Source organism: Sarcophilus harrisii, chromosome 2 (assembly GCF_902635505.1).
Source record: "Sarcophilus harrisii chromosome 2, mSarHar1.11, whole genome shotgun sequence".
NCBI lineage: Eukaryota > Metazoa > Chordata > Mammalia > Dasyuromorphia > Dasyuridae > Sarcophilus > Sarcophilus harrisii.
In genome coordinates, this window is record NC_045427.1 from 81,510,327 (window position 1) to 81,530,949 (window position 20,623).

Sequence of the window (20,623 nt, forward strand, 5' to 3'; positions counted from 1 at the left end):
AGGTAACTCTTCACTAATCTCATGTCAGGCCCACAGGAAGCAGGAAACAGAAATAAAATAAACTCGCAACAAAACAAAATGTTCAGAGTTCTAGGACAGAACTGACCATGTTAGTAACATTCCAAGGCTCTCTTCTGTATATTTCACCACACTCCTCTTCCAGCCACTGATGCTAAAAGCTCATTTAATTAGTAATTAGTCATTTAATTTCTGTCTACCTCAGTTTCCTCAACTATAAAATGGGAATAACAATAGCACCTACCTCCCAAGGTTAATGTGTGAATATAAAACAAGATAATATTTGTAAAGTACTTAGACACTGGATATAGTAGGTGCTAAATAAATGCTGATTGCCTTCTTTCCCCAGTGTCTAACTATTTTGCATAAAGTAGATGCAAATAAATGTTTATTAATTGATTTATATTGATTTGCCTTTAACTTTTAGCCATATGCATGATCATACATGACCTATGAAGCTTACATTGATAAGCCCTTTGATTCTAACTCTAAAGTTATGGATTTCAATTTGCAGGTTCATATATTTAAAGATGTAAGAACTTTGGAAGCCAATTAATGCAACCCTCTTGTTTCATTGATGAGGAAACTGAGCCTCAAAATGTGACTAAGGTTACATAGTTACTAAGTGACAAAGTGTATATAGTCCCTTCCAGTCTTAAATATATGGCTCCAGATCTAGACCTCTTTCTCCTGTATCAATGCCTCCAATCCAATGCAGTGAACATTTTTTTAAAATTTGCTGGTGGAAACATAGTGGATCTGGAGTCATCTTGAATTCAAATACAGCCTCAGATACCAGTTGTAGAACAGCAACTCAGCAACTCAGTTAACTCTGCCTCAGTTTCCTTATCTGTAAAAATGATCTAGAGTAGGAAATAGTAAACCACTCCAGGATCCAAAAAAAAAAAAAAAAAAAGTGGAGTCACAAAGATCTGGACACAACTGAAAAAAGTACAAAATGCACTCTGATCATCAGATCTAAAAAACTACCCCAAGGTTTATTTATATTTCATTTATCAACAAGGTCCAGAAACATACAAGGTCTTGGTAAGATAGAAAAAAACAATAGTTCCAGCCCTCAAGAAGCTTACAATCTACTGGAAGTTACTGGTTTTTCCTCCTACTTCATACCTGTGGAGCTGAATGCTCAGAGCAAGAAGATATTAGAAACAGAATGTATTCTATCAACAAAGTCTTAGAAATCATTTTCCTCAATGTTTTACATGATTGTGCTTGTATAACTTATATCTCATTGTTCACCATCTCAGGGAACACAGAAGGAAGGTAGGGAAAGAGAACATTTTGAGCTCAAAATGTTAAAAAAAAAAAAGTTTAAAATTGTTTTAATGTGAAATGAGGGGCAAATAAAATATATTTTTAAAGTAAAGAAATCCTTTTCTTTACAGAATATAAGCATCACAATGATTTTCCCTTAACCACAGATTCTCCAGAAGTCTGCTGAGATGGAGGTCCTTCTGTGAAGTAGTCCTGCTGGTTTGTGTACCATTGCATTCACTGCAGAAAGACTAATTTTGTAAATAATCAAGAACAAGTTGGATAATAGATCCACAGACTAAATGAATAAAAGTCTTATCATCAAATAGGATCTCTTTCTAAATAGCACTATCCACTGTCACTGTCTATACTCATATGTATAAGGTAAACACAATGAACAGTTAGCTCCATTCATTATAATTTTCTCCTGGCTGCCAAAAAGTCCCCAAAACCAAAAATCTAATGCTATCCTAGGTTTCAGTAAGAAAGAGAGGGAGTATCTAGACCCCAAGAGGGAATAGAATCATCATCCTCTGCCTTAGTAGGACCACACTTCCAGCACCTAGAGTGTTCAGTGCTGGGTACCACATTTTAGGACATTTGGAAGCTGGGAAGCAACAAGAGAAAGGGAAGTAGGATGATGAGGGAACTAGAAAGATGTCATATGTAGTGAAGTGAAAAGAACAAGAGCATCGGAATCTGAGGAGCTGGGTTAGAATCTCTGTTCTGCTCTTTGTCCTGGTATGACATCTTTGGGAAAATTGATGAAGCTTTCTCTCAGATTCTTCATCTCTCAAGTTAAAGGGCTGGACCACATGACTCTTTAGGACCCTGCAGTTCTTAATCTCTGATCTGGTGGATTAAGTGCCAACTTCCCATACACATTTGCCATGAAAATGCTCTCTCTCTGAGAATCCCTCCAATGTATCATGTCTCTATCTTGTCCCCACATAGTTGTCTAAATGTTGTCTGTAGATGAAAAGAACAGAGCAAGGTCTGTCCTTTGCCTTTCTTAGCAATGTCTACTGACAGTGAGCCTACAAATAAACCAATATGGTGAAACAATATGGAGAACCACTGAGAGTCAGAGACCACCAGGCTGTCTGATGCTTTTTGCTGTTCCTGTTCTTATGTTTGAAGAAAATCTCAGCATATTATTATCACAAGTACTTAGAGGGCAGTCATATAGAAAAACAATTCTATTCATTCTGCTTCACCATTAAGGATAGGCAAAATCAAAAGTTGAAACTTAGATGAATGGAACTTAGTTAGATAGTGCAAGAGATAAGGGTTCTGGGCCTAGATTCAGGCAGACTTACATTCAAATTCTGTCTCAGACACTGCTTAACTATGTAATCTGAGAAAGTTGCTTAAGCTCTGCCTCAGTTTCCTCATCTATAAAATGAAAATAATAATAGCATCTTTCTCTCCAGGGTGTTATATGAGAATCATATGAGAGAATATTTGTAAATACTTCTCAAACCTCAAGGAATTATGTAAATAATAGCCTTTTTTATTATTAAGTTGTAGAAAGACAAATATCACCTGGAAATAACTTTCACATTGGTGGTTGTGGGTGTCCCTGTGGTATGTGCATATGGTGGCTAATATTCATCATTTACTTCTCCTCCTTAAAAATCTCCTTTGGAGTTTTAATCAGACTCTATTACAACAATTAACTCAGTGTTTTAGGCTGTGATCATATAATGGCTCCTCAGGTTCGCACAGTTCCTCCCTCTGCTGGAAGATATCTGGTCACGGTGGCAAACCCCTAAAATCCCTGTTGCTGGGGAAGCTGAAGTTGGCAGATTGCTGTAGCTCAGGAGTTCCGAGCTTAAGTAGGGCTAAAGTTAACTGGGCATCTATAAAGTCTGGCATCAATATGGAGAGCAACTGGGAACAGGAAACCATTAGGCTATCTTAACCTGTGACTTGGCACAGGTAAGAAATAGAGTATGTCAATCAATGGGAAATTCAGATCATGAGTGGCCACTACTTTCATCCTAGTCAAGAAAGGGAGACTCAGTTCCAAAAGGAAAAAAATTAAAGATGGAGGCAGTTCCAAATGTCTCCCAAAACTAAGAAGGGGAATGCTTGTCCTTTTGAACTACCCAAATGCCAGTCTGTTCTCAAATCCCTTTAACATATGGTAGAGCTTTATAACCATTAGAGTTGTTCAAAATTGGAATGGGTTAGCTTAGGACACAGCAAAAGTCTTTAGGTGGACCTGGAAGACAACTTTTCAGGTTTACTTTAGAAGGGATTCTTAATCAGGGAGAAATTGAATTAGTTGGCCATTTTAATTCTTTCCAACTTTTGAGTTTGGAAATAACTTTTAGTGGATTTTTAAAAAGTAATGTTTACAACAAACTGCTTAATTTATAATCCTGCAAACCATATTACCTGAAACATTCCTCCCCCATAGCTCTTTCCTGGTGAGCCTTGTACTATTTTAAACTCTTTGATGAGAGCAATGAAATGAATTTTTCTTCCAAATTTTGAAGTCTTGGGGATTTACATCTGGTTGGAAGCATTTCTGTTCCAAGAATGTCAAAGCTAGTGACCTTTTTTATGTGAATATGTTTCTCCATCTGTCCCATACATTTAGTGTAGATCAGACTCACAGGATGTTAGAGCTGGGAAGGACCCCAGAGATTGCTCAATCCAGCCCCTCATTTCATAGGTGAAAATACTGAGGCCCAGAGAGTTTGGATCTCTTGCTTAAGGTCACAAAGACAGACCAGGACTTGGATCCAGGCTTCCTGAGATCCAGTCCAATGTTCTTTTCTCTACTTTTCAGCTGCCACCTGGCTGTATGGCTATGCAAATATTCACAATTCCATTCTGGAATTCTTTCATAGCACTCTGATCATCAGATCTAAAAAACTATCCCAGGGTTTATTTATATTTCATTTATCAACAAGGTCCAGAAACATACCATCCCCATTTACAGCCCTGATTTGTCTTCCAACTTTAGAGGATAGTTTGAAAATCTTGCTGTCATACTTATAGGGAGGCTATAATTTATTTTCTAGGTCAACAGTCTCTTTCTCATCTCTTGGTACTTCCTTGGAACTATAACCAATGTCCTTCTTTCTTTTCTTCTTCCCTTTATATACTTAAATAAATGCTTCCAATTCAATTTAACAGACATTTACTGCACATCTTCTGTGTGTCCAAAAGAGGGCCTGATCTCAGAAAACTTTCACTTGGGGGCAGGAAAGGTGAATAGTATATACAAAATGAATGCAAATTAGATGCAGAGGAATTGAGGGGAAGGGGAAAGTAGAAACTGGAAAGGCTTCTTGTAAAAGTTATCCCCTTAACTGGATTCTATACAGTGCACTTGAGGGGGTGAAGGAGTATCCCAGTTGGTGAGAAGGCACCAAAGTAGGTGATTGGAACATTAGGTCTGAAAAGCAGCATCAGGGAAGCAGTTGCAAAGAGCATTGAATTTGGAATAAGAGGACCTGGATTAAAATCTTGGATCTTCCATATACTTGGCCCATTCACTTGACTCCTGTCTTGGTTTTCTTACCTGTATAATTAGATCAGATGAGATCATCTCTAAGATTATAGACACAAATCAATGATTGTGAGCCTACCTGCTAGCCAAATGTTATGGCTTCCTGTGCTGCCCAGGGACAGCCTCTCACCCTGCTCTATAGCTCTTCCAAAAAGAGAGGCCTTTGCCCCAGATCCCATTCTCATCACCAGTTGTCCAGATTGTGGTTCATTGTCTGGATCACTCAGAGCCTGAGAGTTCAAATAAACAGTCCTTTTACTAAAACATGTTTCAATACCCCCAGGTAAAAGCAGTTCCCGAGGCAATTAAAAAGCAATTTACAGGAAGATAAAAGCTGCTACTAAAGAGGTTAAAAGCAATGAGCAGGGAAGTTCTCTGGGATCTCCAGAGAATTCCCTGACAGAGTCTTAAAGCTGTCTTTATATACTTCTTGCCAAATGGCCCACCTGGAGACAAAATTAACTCAAACTGCTCATGTCTGCTCCACAATTTCTTTTACTTTTCTTTACAGTCCCAAATGGTGTTGTGGTTGTATGGAGGGTTAACTGAATCCCTAATTCCACCAATATCCTGACCTACCACAGAGGGCGACCAGAATGGTGACATTAAATTAAAGCCATGTCATATGAGAATCTATCAAGGAATTGGGTGAAATAAGCTTAGAAAAGACTAAGGTAGGAGATGCTGTTGTCTTCAGATGTTTGAAAAGTTGTTATATTATGTGGGAAAAAGAATTAGACTTTTTCTCCCTGCACAGCATCAGTGGGGAGCATTAGGACTGATGGCTGGGAGATAGAAGAAAGATTTTGGCTCAATATAAGAGGAAATCTCCAATAGAGCTATCTAACAATCCAATGGGCTGACTTAGAAGATAGTAAATTCTTAATCACTGTAGGTATTCAAGCAGAGGCTTAATCTCAATTAATGACCATTTGCCAGGGATGTTTGTGCTCTAGATAAGAGTTGGACTATCAGCACTCTGAGATTCTTGTCAAATCTGAAAGGTGGCAATTTTGTCAATCCTTTTTCCCTCAAGGTGGCTCCTTAACCATATGAAGTTTCCTACTCCAAGAGGTTCCCCAATATATTTATTCTGAGTTTCCATGGAAGTGATTAATGATCTTTTGATCTTGCTTTTTCATTTCCCAGTTCTACAGCACTTGGGCTTCCCCATCCTCAGGCCTCACCAATTGACCCTATCTTTTAAGTTAAGAGGAACTCTATTCTTTCTATCAGGACCCAAAACCAGCCTCCTTCCTGTTTCTAAGCTGATCTAATGACATCGGCAGTAGCTGATTAGACTCTCTTGTTATCAATCAATTGTAAAGAGATTAATAAAAGAATGAGTCATAGTTCCCCCAGGATCCAGTTTGGGCGCTGCCCAGAGCCTACTTCCCCACTTACACCCTCATTGATATACAAGGCTAGTCATAGTAACAAACGGCTCCAATTATCTCTTGGTTTATTTTAGGCAATGCAGATGCTGCCAGATGTTTACTATTTGATGTCAAGAAAATTACAGTGTTCAAGGGGCAGCAGGCACAGGGCTGTGGGGGATCCTGAGTGCTAAAGAGAGCTACCCATATCCTAGATATAGGGAAGCTCCCATCCAGATGTGTCCCAGGCCCCTCCTTGATGGAGATCAGGTTTGCTGGGTCAACACCTTCAGGCTTCTCTGTATCACCAGAGTCTGGGTTTCACATATGGCACATTTGAGATGTCAGCATGTGGCATCAACGGTCATGCTCTGGATCTAACAACAGAGAGATTTCCAACTTTTAGAGTAAAGTATTTCATAACAACATGTCATGCCCCCATCGTGGTGGGTCAGAAAGATTATTGATCTTAAAATCACTGAGGCTTAGGGGTCATATCCTAGTTCTGCCATTTAGCTGGATGATCCTGAACAAGTCACTCTCTGATTTCCTCATCAGTAAAATGACAGGAGTTGGGGCTGGGAAGTAGATTTCAAAGGCCCTTTTCAGCTCTCATATTTCAGACGACTCCCTCCAAAGCAAAAATACAACCTTAGTATTTTATTCTGAGCTAAAGCTCTCTATATAGTAAGTATATAGTTCATAGGTCTCCCCCAGGATCCCCACACAGAATGACTTACTGCTTGTAATCATGTTTTCTGTTTGTAGACCCTGGTACTATTTGCAGAGGATATCTCTGTTTGTAAAGCCTGTTGCTATTTGAAGAACCGAGTACTTTGTTACTGTTGGTCAAGCTTGGTGGCCCATCTTTGCCATGGCTGATCAGAGTTTTAGGTTCCTTCTGTTTCCTTTTGAAGAGGGTTCCTACTGATCCCAATGTTGTCCTAAACTATATTGACTTCTGCTGCTAAAGAATGCATTCACCTTCCTGTCATTCTATCAGTCCATCTGTTTACCTCTCTATCTCTATCTCTTTCTCTCTTCCTATGAATGAATAAACAAATAAATGATGAATGAAAAGCATGAAAGTGAGTATTCCTTGTCAAATACAATACTAAGCACCAAGAAAGAAGGTAGTCCCTGCTCTCAAGGAGTTCAAACTTTAGTTAAGTAACACAATATGCAAGAGAAGTCAGTCATGGATAGAAATGTACAGGAGAGAAGATAGAGAATTGGACATCTTCTCTGATCCCCATAACCTCTCAAACTTCTCCTGAACAGAAATTATGCATCCACGGATAAAGGAATTTCAGCTGTCTTCATGGTATAAGAGACACAGAATCCAAAAGAAGTTTAAAAAGAAAAAGAAAAATCCCATGAACCTAACCCTTAGTTCACTCAGCCCCACCCCCACATCGCAACAAAAATTATCGAGGATCCAAAGACTCATGATGGAAATGGTGTCCATATCCAGAGAAAGAACTATGGAATCTGAATATAGATCATAGCATACTATTTTCACTTTTAAAAAATGTTTTCTTTCTTTGTGGCTATTCCCTTTTGTTCTGATTCTTCTTTCATAAGATGACTAATGTGGAAATATATTTAATATAATTATGTGTGCATAACCTATATAAGATTGGGAAGGGAGAGGAGAAAGAAGGAGGGATGGAGAAGAATGGAAATCAAAATCTTAAAAAAGTAAATGTTGAAAACTTAAAAAGATTTTTAAAGAATGTTAAAATTTTTGTTTATATGTAATTGAGAAAACAAAATAAAAATTAAATTTAAAAAAGAGAAATGGATGGCTTCAAAAATATAAAACACTAAAACTATCAAAAGACCAAATAGAGATCTTAAATAACCCAGTCTCAGAGAAGAAAACAGCTCTAGCTGTAGAGGCACTACTAAAGGAAAAAAAATTTCCTGTTCTTAATGAATTTATAAAATTCTATCAAAATTGTAAAGAATAGCCACACTTCACAAATTATTCTCATAAATTGAGAGAAAACATCTTATCAGAATCTTTTTATGAGACAAATGTGCTCCTAACACCAGAGAATCAAAGAAAGATAAAACTCAGAGGGAAAAAAAAAACCCTAAAGGCCAATAGAGTAAATGAACATTGACAACAGTCCTGTCAAACTATAGCTAAAAAATTTAGCAAGTTATGACAAAGTGAAATATATATATAACCAAAGATGCAAGGATACTTACTTCCACATTAGGAAAATAATCAATAGTCATAATCAATCATATTAAAACTCCAAACATCCTAAACCACATGATCATCTCAATAGATATAGAAAAAGCCTTTGACAAAGTACAACAATTTTATACTAAAATCTCTACAAAACATAGACATAGAAGAACCTTTTTTAATATCAGAAAAAAGACCCTCTATTGCAAAACAAAAGCAAGCATAGATTCTATGCAAAGGAAATATATTAGAACTTTTTTCAAATTGAAAAAGCTTACACAAAAAAAAATGCAGTTAGGGTAAAAAGGTAATAAGTCAAATTGGAAAAATCTACATATCAAATTTCTCTGATAAGGGTTTGTGGTATCTAAGATATATAAACTATATACATACATATGTGTGTGTGTGTGTGTGTGTGTGTGTGTGTGTGTGTGGAAAGAGACAGAGAGAGAATGATAGCCATTCTATTTGAGATAAGGGGTCAAAGGATATGAACAAATAGTTTACAAAAAGGAAAAATGCCAAGTATCTACAACCACATGAAAGAATGCTCCAAAACACTAATAATAAGAGAAATGAAAATCAAAATAATCCTGAGGTTTTACCTCACAGCCTGAAAATTATCAAAGGAAACAAAAATGGCAATAGTCAATGCTGCAGTGGTTATGGAATAACAGGCACACTAAGACATTACTGGTGGAATTGTGAAATGGCACAACCATTTTGGAACAAAATTTAGAATTATGAAAAATTAAATGACTAAGATGACCATATCCTTTCAATCAGATCCTCTATTACTGGACTAATACCTCAAGAGAGAAAGTCCCTACTCCAAAATATCTACAGCAGAATTTTTTTTATGATAACTAAGAATTAGAAACAAAGTAGATACCCATCATCTGAGGAATGGCTAAACAAATTGTGATACATTAATATAATATAATATTACTGTGTTCCAAGAAACAATGTGTGGGATGAAACAGAAATATGAAAAGATATGATGTAGAGTGAAATAATCAAAGCCAAGAAAACAAGCTACAATAACTACAACAAGGTAAATAGAAAGTACCACCATACCCCCCAAAATAAAAAAAATCAGTGTAACAAACTCATAAAGATCAAATAGAGCTCCAATAAATAAATATTAGAGGATATCTTCAACTCAGCCCATTATAGAACTTGGAGGTCCATAAATGTTACACATTGCCCATTGCTTTCAGATTTTTTTCAATGTGTCAATCAGTTGTGCTGATTTTTTCTCCCTTTCTAAAAAATACTACTTGTTATATAGAATACCATTTCAGGAGAGAAGGGAAGGACACTTGGTATAACTATATGATGTAAGAAACAGATGATATCAATAAAAATTATTTAAAAGAAAAAAGAAATGTTCAGGAGACTTTAAGATTCTCTAGGGTGTATGTCCCTCCCAGAAGGAGCCCAGCCCTATTAGAAAGGAGGGAATGTACCTAAAAGAGAATTGTGAGGGGTTCTTAATTTCTTCCCACAGGGGTGGGAATAGAAGGTGGGACGGACATATTAATATACTATTGGTGGAACTGTGAAATGGCACAACCATTTTGGAAAGCAATTTAGAATTATGCAAATTAAATTACTAAGATGTCTGTATCCTTTCAATCAGATCCTCTATTACTGGATTAATACTTCAAGTGAGAAAGTTCCTATGTACTCCAAAATATCAGGATCTGACCAGGAAGGTGAGAGGGATGGAGACTTGAGGATGTTCTTTGGAGCAAAGACCAGAGAAGATGGTCCTATTTGATGTCATCATCCTCTAGTTCCCCCATATGGGATTTGGGACAGTTTGTCAGAAGGTGGAAGTAGAAATTGGGTCCCACCTGTATGTGCAAAAATGTTTGTGGCAGTCCTCTTTATAGTGACCCAAAACTGGAAACTGAATGGATGACCATTAATTGGAGAATGGCTGAATAAATTGTGGTATATGAATATTATGGAATATTATTGTTCTGTAAGAAATGACCAGCAAGAGGATGTCAGAAAGGCCTGGAGAGACTTACATGAACTGATGATGAGTGAAATGAGCAGGACCCAGGAGATCTTATATTCTTCAACAACAATACTATATGATGATCAATTCTGATGGATGTGGCTCTTTTCAACAATAAGATGAACCAAATCAGTTCCATTTGTTCAATAATGAATAGAATCAGCTACACCCAGCGAAAAAACTCTGGGAAATGAGTGTGAACCACTACATCGCATTTCCAATCCCTCTATTTTTATCTGCTTGCATTTTTTATTTCCTTCACAGGTTAATTGTACATTATTTCAAAGTCTGATTCTTCTTGTGCAGCAAAATAACTATATGGATATGTATACATATATTGTATTTAACATATGCTTTAATATATTTAACATGTATTGGTCAATCTGCCATCTGGGGGAAGGAGTGGGGGGAAGGAGGGGAAAAATTGGAACAAAAAGTTTGGCAATTTTCAATGCTGTAAAATTACCCATGCATATAACTTGTAAATAAAAAGCTATATAAATAAAAAATAATGATAAAATAAAAAAAGAAAAAGAAATTGGGGGCCATTTAGTGCCAATTTTGAATAGACTCCTTCAGGAAGCCCCTGGGCAAGATCTGCAGCAGTCTATCAGCCTTCTAACTATGAATCCATTTCATTTCATCTACTACTTCTAAGATCCTAGGTATTTTTCTTTTCTTTTCTTCTAATTCCAAGAGACACAGGAAAAAATGTGAATGAAATCAAGATCAAGTGAAATAATATATGTAAAGTTCTTTAAAAATCTTAAAATGTTGTATAAATGTCAGGTATCATTATTGCTATCACAGTGAAAAGCAGCAACTCAAGTCTATGTCACCCTCCCCCACAATCAGACACAGAGCAGAATAGTAAGAAAGGACAAATGTCCTACCCTTTACCCCTGCCCAGCCCCCTGGGACCCTGCTCTAGGTCCCATTTCTTCCTCATTCTCTTTTCCAGGCCACTCAGGGAACCAGATGATCGCCAGATGTTCTCCCCCATTCTAATCAGGGAAAAAGCACACACTCCCCTCTTTTCAGAACTGTTCAGCTCACCCAGGGGACCCTTCATCCTCCTGGCCCCAAATATTCACACAGAATACTTGGCTTGAGAAAGAGGCGACTCCTTCAATTAATATCATGGAAAGAGGGCTGTTCTTGGAAGGCCTGGATTCAAATCACATTCTTCCATTTAATGCTAGAATCATATAGTCATTCACTAGCAGAAAAGTTTAGCCAACTTTAGACCTCTAGAGCTTGAGGTCAAATTATGAGGAAATTTCACTAGTAAATTATCTGGACTACTTTTCAGTTAAAAATCTGAAAACCTGTGCAGTTAACAAAGTTATAAGTATTCATTCAGTGAGTAACAAACCAAGGTAAGATACGCATTGGAAGGGTAAAACATTTCACTTGGACAAAAATGAATAATAAGGCAACAGTAATCAATCACCATCTGCAGCCCTAGGTTTTAGAATCTAATTCTCCTTTCCCAAATGGTAATTTGAATTTCAAACCCTCCAAATCCTTGACTATGGTAGCAAAAGGGTAATTATAGACACACAAACACAAAAACTCTCTCTCCCTCCTTTCCTTCTTTTCTCCCTCCTTCCTCCTTTCCTTCTCTCTCTCTCTCTCTCTCTCTCTCTCTCTCTCTCTCTCTCTCTCTCTCTCTTACTTTTTCTCTCTCACACCTCACCTGCATTGAGTTAGTTAAATGTTCAGTCTTCACATCCCTATTTGAAAACTGTTTCTGCCTTTATGAATTAATCCAACAGTTCTAGAAAGGAATTTGGAATTACACAAAAAGAGTGACTCAAATATATATATACCCCTTAACCCAGAGAACCAACTCTAAGGAATGTACCCCAAGGAAACCAATGACAAAAGGAAAGACCCTGGATGCACAAAAACATATGTTATAACCTTTTTTGTGGTGCCAAAGAATCAGAAACAAGGTAGATGCCCATTGACTGGAAAATGGACAAACAAGTTATAATACACAGATATAATGGAATATTAGCAGGCTTCAAAAACAATGAATATGATGATAGAGATGACAGAGAAGCATGGGATCCATATGAATTGATGCAAAAGTGAGCAAGGAAAACCAAGTACACACAAATGACTACAACTATACAACTGGAAAGAACAATAAGCAAACAATCAAAACTGAACTTTAAGTCATAATGACTAATCTTTATCCCAAAGAAGAGTTATGAGAAGGCATTTTCTCCCCCCTCACTCCCCATTTCTTTGCAGAGGTAAGAAATTAGGAGTGTGAAATACTGTGTATAAGGTCAGACTTGAAGACTCCTACTATTCCCAATCCCTTTCTCGTTTACTGTTCTATGTTTATGTTGTCTTCCTCCATATAAAATGGGTGTTCCTTGAGGACAAGGATTGGGGTTTTGTTTTGTTTTTCTTTTTATTTATATCCCTAGCATTTAGCACAGTGCCTGGTATATATAAATGCTTATTGATTAGTTGATTGATTGTTGATTAATGTTGTTGAAAGGTTTTGTTTATATATATATATATATATATATATATGGAATGGTTCCCTGGAATAGAAACGGACAAGTATGTGTGCTAGAGTGAGCTCTAACAGGCTCCTTAACAGGCCTGTTAATTTTCAGCATGAACATTTACACCTCAGAAATAGACTACAAATCAAGGGTTGATTTATTTTTGTTATTGATTGTCCAGAATTTAGATTGGAGAAAATTTTGTAATGCAGATTATAATAGGATTATAATACAGATTAAAAGTAAAAGTGTGTCACATTTTTAGAAAGCTGGTTGATAAAAGTTTACCAGTATACCTCTGGGAAAGGACATATGAGATAGATTGGGAAATTTAGAAGATTTGTAAACAAAAGATAGCAATGGAAATTTATTTTATTTTTCCTGTGTTTTTAAATAAGTAATGATTAAAAATTTAAATAAGTTAAATAAATAATATTATTTAAATAAATAATGAAATAATTGTCTTCTGTTTTTTACATCATCATAGTTCTCTCAAATATACTATCCCTACCCTTCACAGAGAGCTGTATCATATTACAAGTAGTTATGTTTTTTTAAGAGGAAAAAAATCAGCATAACTAATTAATTCATTGAAAAAAATCTGAAAACAATTCACAATGTAGAGGATCTCCAACCTTTACAAAGGAATAGATTGAGGGTATCATTTCACATTTCTTTAATTGAATTTCTATTATATATATATATATATATAAAATGTATGGTTGTTCTTTCCATTTACTTTGTTGTAGCTATTGTGTAGATTGTTTTCTTGGCTTCACTATGCATCGGTTTATAAAGGTCTTTCTTCACTTATGCTTACTTCACTATAAATCAATTCATATAGGTCTTTCCATGCTTCTCTGTATTCATCACAAAATTCATTTCTTATATCACAGTAAGATTCCGCTATATTCATGTACCATTCCCCAATTGACAGACATCTACTTTGTTTCCAATTCTCTTCCACCATAAAAATTGCTATCATATTGCTGTTCAGTGGTTTTTCAGTTGTGTCCAACTTTATAACCCTATTTGAATTTTTTTTTTTTGCCAAAGCTACTGGAGTAACTTTCCTTCTCTACGTCATTTTATAAATATGAAAACTAAGACAATCATGGTTAAGTGACTTGCCCAGGGACATATGGCTAGTAAGTATCTGAGGCCACATTTGAACTCAGGAAGATAAGTTTTCCTAATTCCAAGCCCAGCACTCTACTGCACTACCTAGCTGTTCCCTGTATAGAGATTTTCTACTTATCAATTGCTTCTTGAAGTATAAGCCCAGTAATGGAGTCTTTGATTGAAAAGATATAGACATTTTAGCCACTCATTTTGCATAATTCCAAATGGTTTTCCCAGTTCCAATAACAACACATTATTGTGTCTATTATTTCATAATCACTCCAACATTGACTATTCCCATCCCAAAATCTTTGATCATTTTATTAAGGAATGGCTAGTACATACATACACACACACACACACACACACACACACACATAGACACACATTTGTTTATCAATTGCTTACATCTTGGATACTGAATCCTTATCAGAGAAATTTGGTACAAAGTTTTTTTCCCCACCCATCACTTCTAGTCTTATCCTAGGTTTGGTTTAAAGAGTTTAAAACTATTGAGCTTTAAACTGCACTAGAACTTTAGGAACACTCTATGTTGTCTACTGATGGTATGAAGTCATTGTAATCATCAAAACATTTAAAGATTTAGTTTTTGTCTCCCAAAATTTTGTAATTATGGCATTAACATAAATTTTCATAATCTGCATACTTTATGAATTTTTGGCCTGTTTAAAACCTTAAAGCCACTGTTATAAAAAGTAAATCAAGATATTAGCTTACAAGAACTGATTGACATCAGGGAAGATGAAAATTTACTAGCAGATTTCAACAAAAATATTTTCATAATTGACACACAGGTTTAAAAAAAGAATGTCTTAACTAAGATAAGTACCATGAACAATACACTTCTTCATTTGAATTGACGCATCCTAGTGAAGTATCTTTTCCAGATAGCATAATCATCAAAATCAAGGAACAAAATACTCTCCAATAAAAATCAAGTGTTTGAATATCTTTTTGATAAAGTATTAAGCCAAGGCTTTATAAGATGATGAAGTATATTCAATCACATTACTGTCACTATTTTTAGTAAGAGAAAATGTTTTCTATTATTAAAAATTATTTATTTTAAAATATTGTTTATTTCATCATTATCTTATTTTAATTTGTTTTTATATTTGTAATCCACTTCATATATTTAAATATAATATTACATATATGATTTAATAAATAAATATACATATGTATATTGGGGATATATTCAAATTTTTTTTGTAAATATGAGTGTACAATCAAAAAAGTTTGGTAATCACTTTTCTCTCCTACTTCTCCCAGTGACTATTCCAAATTTCATTTCTAACAAAAGCTCCTAATGCCTTCTCAAACCCACTTTTTCTCAATCTATGCCTTTACTTTTAACTTTACTCATATACAGGCCATTTCCACACTAACTACAAAAACACTCAGTTCAACTCTAAAATGTCTTATTTAATCCTGACATCCCCTAAAGTGATCATTCTATAGATTTCCTTTTTAATGACAAAATTCCTTTTTAAAAGAAAAGAATATTCACAGCCTCCATTTCCCTATCATTCTTCCCCAATCCCTTGGCTTTCCTGTGTGCATAAACTGTTTTCAAAAGTTGTCAGAATATTTAAATAAAAAACAGTAAAGGTAAGTTAAGTCAATACCCATGGAGAGTCTATATAGTGTTGTCCCAAAAGTCTTGGGACATTGATTATTGCAAATTTTTCAAATTCTTGTGTGGATGCTGTATATATCGTTAAATAATTTAATGCAACAGGAATTTTAGTTACTCTAGGCTTAACAGAAGCTTTGAGAGAGAACTCTCTTAAGTGTAATGGGTAACAGTTGGCCAACAGCAACCACTAACAAATTTATGAGACCTGGGTTTTGGCCTTTTGCTGAGAGTCAATTTTACCCACGCACAAAATGATGTATAAAACATGGCTGAAGAAATCTCCCGGGGAAGTCAGGCTTGGAGCAGTAGTGCCTTTGGGGGGAAAAAGAGCTGGAGGTTTTAATGAACCAAAAGTCACTATATGACTCAACATTTTAATGCAGCTGTCAAGAGCACTTGCTGTATATATAACATATCAAATTGTTTACCATTTTAGGAAAAGGAGAGAAGTTGGAGGAAAGAAGGGAGAAAAATTTGGAACTCAAAATCTTATAAAAATGAATGCTAAAAATTGCCTTTATGTATAATTAGGAAAAAAAATACTATTAAAAATGAGAATGAATGAAATAAGAGAAATAAAGATTATGATTTCATTTTTTTATCCTTAAAAAAAAGAGCAGTTGTTCTAAAGATTTTTTTTCACCCAAGTACCTCTTCTCTTTCATTTTAACTGCATTAGATTTATTTGTGCAACGCCTTTAAATTTTAATTATATAAAATCAAATTCATTCATTTTGTCTTCTACAATTCTTTCTTTTGGTTGTTTAGGATCTCCATTCAGCCACTAAAGTGATTTTCCTAAAACTCCAGTCTGATCTTGTCATCCCCCTACTCAGTAAACTCCAATAGCTTATCACCTATGAGCAAATACAAAATGCTTGCTTTAACATTCAAAGCCCCTCATAACCTATCCCCCCCTACTTTTGCAGTTTTCTTATATTTTACTTTGTGACACATATTCTTAGATCCAATGACAGTGACCTTCTGACTGTTTTCATGAACAAGTCATTCCATCTTTCAACTCTGGGATTCCCTCTGACTGTCCCCTGTGCCTGAAATGCTCTTCCTCTCCTACTCTGACTACTCACTTCCCTGGCTTCCTTTAAATACCAGCTTAAAATCCTACCTTTTACAGAAAGCCATCTCTTATCCTCTTTATTACAGTGCTTTCCTTCTTTTAATTATTTCCTATTTATCCTGTATATATCTTATTTTGTATATCTTTGTTGGTGTTGTCTACCCCATTAGACTGTAAGCCTCTTGAAGGCAAGGATGGTCTTTTGCCTCTTTTCATATCTTCAGTGCATAGCACAGTGCATGCACCTAGCACATAATAGGTATTTAACAAATGTTTATTGAATTGAATTAAATTATTGATTAAAGCTGGTAAAAACCAGATTGTATATGCCCTTGAATGCCACATAATAGATTCTCAGCAAAGATTGGTTGACTTGGCTGGAACATGGAACCCTTGAGGGTAGCATGATAGAGTGAACTTGGATTCTGGGGTCCTGAATTTGAATCCCAGTTATGTAAACTTGTGGAAATCATTTAATTTCCCTGATCCCAAATTTCTTCATCTGCAAAATAACAATGGTAATACTAATACCCCTACTTGTGAGTGTACTTTATTAAGTGTGAATTTCCATAGAAATATAAGATAAGTTATAAAGAAATGGCACAACAAAGCTCACCATGTTCAATCAACTCGTCTCCAGTAAATTTGATGCTGACATCTCCTTGGTGAAGAAGATTGCAGACTTAAGGCTATTGATCTTTTTTTGGAGCAATCAACCTGCTCCCTCTAACTTTATTCCTTACCTCCAACCTATTCCTTACTTTTCCAACTTCAGGAAAAACAAAGCATTAATCATGTTTGAGATTTTTTGGTACCAGCATTATAAGTAACCTGACATTCATAATAATCTTTCAGCTAATTCCATCACATGCCTCCATTATAATAATAGAAAAATAACACCAACCCCAGTTTCCTGTTACCCAAAATTTTTCTTGTTCATTTGTTTCTGTTTCTAAACATCTGATTAAATTTCATGCTTCAGATGAAAATTTCTGAAGATGAAAGATATTCAGACTTTGTAGTCTTTCATTTTTTCTTGCATGTCCTAGAACATCTTTCCATCCTCTATCTTCACTAGATGGCTCTTCCCTTTTCTGTTTCTCTTCTTCCCTTTTCTTTCTCCCTTCCCTCTCCTCCTCATAATTTCTTTTAATTATTTAATAAGACAGACGTTAGCATATTTTTATATTCCATTACCCTTTTAAAAACTAAAACAACTATGTAAAGTATATGAAGAGGCTAGTTATCAGAGAGCACAAATGACAAAGTAAAATTTGATGGCTTTAATTAAAATATAATGCAAAAAGTTACCACAGAAATTATGAAGAATCACAAAATTTCAAAGTGGGAAGCTACATAAGCGACTTATGAGTTCAACCCATATTTGAAAAAATAATCCCTCTACAACATATCTAACAAATAATTATCCAATCTCTGATAAAAAGCTTCCAGTAGGGAATCCATTACCTCCTGTGGCAGCCATTACACGTTTATGTTGATTTAACTGCTTGTTAGGAATTGAAAATTCCTTCTCAATGTCACTGGCTTAATAACTGAGTAGTTATAGTGGGCCACATCCAGTGTTTTTTGCTCCTCTGAACCTTACACTGCAAATTTAATATGAGTTGTCAGTGCAATCATTGATAAGTCTAGACCTGTACAGGAATTCAGAAGTCACAAGATGGCAACTTAAAAAGTTAATGTTATTTTGTACTTCTTTAATAAGGAAAATTATCCAAGATCTTATTATGTTCTTTCTCCATCAAGTATATCTGAAGTACTGTGTTCAGTTCATAGCATGATGATTTAGGAAAGGCACTGAGAAGCTGAAAAGTATACAAAGTAAGGTGGTTGTGATGGTAAAGGATGTCAATCCAAAGGATAATTGACTGAAAGAACTAAGGTTGTTTAATCCAGAGAAGAGGAGAGTTAGAGAAGATATAATAGCTGTCTCTAAGTATTCAAAGGACTATCTTATGAAGATTTGCTCAACTTGGCCAGAGTGGGCAGAACTAGGACTGAAAGGGAGAAAGATGGGCCACAGGTTCTCCTTGGAGAGACAAATAAGAGTTAGCAGAAGTTATTTAGTACATATCTATCAAGAAATATTATTTAATGTGGTAGTTAGTCATCCTGTGTTGCAAGGTTCATGATAAGCATTTTCAAAAAGGAAATGATTAATTACTGATGTAGGAAATATTTCCATATTGATTATATATAGTCAGACCACTGATTTGTTAGAGCAAAGATCTAAATCAAATACTAAATTAGAAGAAAGAATAAAAGTGAGATGTGGCACATATTTAGAGCAACTCAAATCTAATCTATGTAAACAAAGTATATATGCTAAAAAATAAGAGATGTAGAGTAGAAAAGATATCAATACAGTCCATCACCATTTCCCAAGGAAGTTTAATCAATGTAAAACTCTCAGAAGACTATTTCGCAAAAGCAAAAGCTGTCTCAGTTAGGAATGATAATGACTTTGCCAAGCAAGCTTTTGGTAGCAATGGGAAAAACAAGTTTAGAATATAAACTCATTTGTTAAAATAAGGGGAGTAGAAAATTATGAATATTATTGTCTCACAAAATAGCAAGAGGTAATAGAAAAAAATATTTAAATCAAGTTTAACAAAAGATTCCAATAAGCAAAAGTATCCTTAAGGCATAAGTGAAACTAGAGCAAGAAAAATTAACTAATAAAATATGACAAACTCTCCTTTCCATCATTGGCAGTGTAGTCAACACATTGGAACTCTAAAATTAGAATTCCTAGTATACGGCATGAGGAAATAGAAATAGCACCAAAGAAAACAAAAATGGGGAAAATAGCTGGACTAGACAAAATTTATATAGTGAAAGTTTGTGCTAAAGATAACACAGTTTTGAAGGCATTAAGAGATTAATTCTCAAGATATGTGGAAGAGAAAAGAACACTAAATATTTAGAAAAATCTTAGACTTTATTATTGCCAAAAAATACCAATAACTACTCATCCACATTCCTACTTTGCTGTTTCTACAAAATTCTTATGTGAATAATCTATGCTCCTATCAAGGATATTGTTGAACAATGTTTGAGAAGAAAATAGGCATGATTTTGCAAACTATATTCTTGAAAAGTAACACAACTTCAAGGCAAAGAGTATTCAAGTTCCTATTATGTTTATGTTTTTTTCTTTATTATGAAAAAGAATTTAAATCAGAAGAACAAAACTGACCTTTAACTTTGTGCCTTTCAACAAAGTATTTTCTATGCATATATTAAAACATACAGGTAGATGTATGTAACTAAAGCAACAACCAGGATTATGCTGGACACAGCCCAAACTAACTTTTAAAGAGCCAATTGTTAAATTTTCAGTTTGACCATTTACCCCTCAGAAATCAGTAAATGCTTCAAATCGGGGTTTGGTTTATTGTTGTGTTGACTGTCTGAACTTAAGAAAGTTATAAGAAAATATTAATAATGCAGATTAAATTTAAAAGTGTGTCATATATTTTGGGAGAGCTAGTTGTTAAACATTTACTAAAATGCTACTGGAGAAAACCTTGTTCAGTTGTCCTCTGATTATTGCCGATTACTGCTCTGATCAAGCAAGGCATAATAATATAGAAAGATGAGTTTACCAAAGCTGTTTGGCATTGTCATGAAATCCAATCCAAGAAAAGAAAATGGAAGATAAGTTTCCTATAAGTGGAGAAGGCCTCCAGATACTTCATTTTGTATGTAGCATTGATGGCATCAAGCTCCAAACATTGCTATTTCAAAAAAGTGGTCATGACCATTCAAAAAAAGAGATTGGCCCAAC